We start from the raw sequence: 2,492 nt of genomic DNA on the forward strand, positions 1-2,492 counted from the left end.
TGATTGTTTTGTTCCATTACTATGCAAATTCTGTGTATTAGCATACTGCCATGACTGTCTTTTTCTTTAGAGCAGAGTTGAATCTCTTTGTTTGTCTCTCACTTCCCCATCTAGTAAGGTTGAGGAATCTTCTTCCTTAGTTGGTCCTGGAAGGGGGTTCAAGTCTCTTTGATTCCCATGATGCACATCTCACCTGGGAGCACCTATGTCCTCTGTGATAGAGTCAAAATTATGATTCCTAGGTCCAAGCCAGCGACTCTGAGAATCTGCACAGAAGGAACCAAAGACCTCAGTAGGAAGCTTGAAATTGTTAAGAAAGAACCGTTTGCAAAGTTTGTTCCCCACCCACAACCCCCAAGGAGAAAAGAAAACAAAAGAAAAGGAACAACCACCCCTATTATTTTGGAAACTAAAGGAAAGGATATAATAGCAAAATAGAAAACATATGCAATAATATGATATACAGAGAGGTCTACTATGGATCTTATTACAAAGGTGATGGGCTGGATAGAGTTAGGGATCCAGTCTGAAATTACAAGTTCATATCTAGGAATAAGAAACATGACAAGTGGCCATCACCCTGAGAACCCTGAAGGAGATCCCAGAAGGAGCATAGCAGCAGGCTTACTAGGCGAGGGGACCTGCCCACAGCCAGCCAGTCACTATGGTGCCAAGGATCAGGGGGCTTTCCAAGAAGGAAGTCCAAGGGGTAGTGTTCCTTCTCTTTGTTGTGTGTATCAGCTGGCATCTGGCTGGGTGTGGCGACTTGTCAGGAAGCAGACCTGTTGCTAGGCAACCAAGGAGTTCTGAGGAAAGTCTCCTCCCCAAGGAGATTGACTTGCCAGGAACCTTCAAGAAGGATTTGGATATTAACAAACAAAAATGTGCGGCCTTAGGGAGTAGCAGTTCAAAAAATTTTTTGTTTGTTTTTGAGAAGACTGATTGGTAGAAAATTATGACCCGGGCATGGAAGGGAAGTGAAAGAAAGGAAAAATAAGAACAAAGAGGAGGAAGGATCAGGTTTCATGTGTGTGTGTGTAATATATTTATATATATGCATATATATAAATCATAATACATATAATACATATGCATTCATATTTGTGTATTACATTTCTTGTTGCTGTGACACAATACTTGCCAATAAAAACAACATAAGGAAAGGCCCGCCATCTTACAGTTCAGGTGGATACAATGTGGTGGTGAAGATGAAGGTAGCTTTGTGGTTGTGGTAGGCATGCAACTGGGACTTGTGGCTTCCTTGTATCTTGGCTGAACAGGAAGCAGAGAGGTGAACGTTGGTGTTCCTTATGTTTTATCATTTTCTGTTCATCTCAAAGATTCGGGGAGAAAGACCACTGACCCAAATCACCATGGCCAAATTAATTAAAGCAAGCTGTTTTATTCTTGTTCCTGGGCTGTCTTCCCCTAAGGTGGAGTTCAACAGATTAGCATTGGATATGGTCAAGAGAAGGGTTTTTATAGTCCAAGGTCAGGGGGCTTTCCATGTGAGGGATTTGGCAGGTGGATGGGTGAAGTTACAGAGTAACGTAACAAAGTGGTCATGACAGTAGACAGTCATAACAACCTTCTGAAACAAAGGTAGGGTTGCCAGATGGTCATAACAACTCTTTGAAACAAACACATGGTTGTCATGTCCTCGAACAGGCAGTACAGAGTCATTTGTCGTTAAAGTTACAGATGGGGCATAGCCCAGTCCTTGAGAGGCATAAGCTTAACCACAAACAGAAATGAACCTAGTTTGTCTTTACCATAAGGTGGTTTTTAAGCCCAAGATGGAGTCAGGCTGGTTCATCACTTCCTCCCTTCTGTTTGGCCTAAGCCTCCAGCTTATGGGATGCTGCTGCCCAGAATCAGGGTGGGTCTGATACTTCTGGAGACACACTCACAGACACGTCCAATTGATAATAAAAACTAACTACCACAGTCTATCACGTATGGGTTGTGACACCTCCCCCCCACAAAGACTATCAGAAAACACAGATATTTACATTATGATTCATAACAGTGACAAAGTTACAGTTATGAAGTAGCAACGAAAAATAACTTTATGGTTGGGGCATCACCATGACATGAGGAGCTTATTAAAGGGTCACAGTTGGCTGGTCTATCAACAGTGCATGAGCTCGTGGAAGTCAGATGGCAACTTTTAAAAAGATTGATTTATGTATTTTATGTATATGGGTGTTTTGTCTGGATGTACATCTGCATACTAGAAGACGACACTGGATCCCACGGGACTACAGTTACAGACAGTTGTGAGCCACCACGTGAGTGCTAGAATTGAAGCCAGGTTCTCTGAAGGGCAGCCAGTGCTCTTAACCACAGAGCCACCACCCAGATGGCACCTTCTTATTCTCTCTTATTAAAAAGCCCTTGGAGATCAAACTTGGGGTCTTAGTCTGGGCAGAAAATGTCTTTACCTACTGAGTCATTTCAGTGTCCATGGCCGTCTTCTCCTCCTCCTCCTC

This window comes from Mus pahari, chromosome 4, assembly GCF_900095145.1.
Source record: "Mus pahari chromosome 4, PAHARI_EIJ_v1.1, whole genome shotgun sequence".
Classification (NCBI taxonomy): domain Eukaryota; kingdom Metazoa; phylum Chordata; class Mammalia; order Rodentia; family Muridae; genus Mus; species Mus pahari.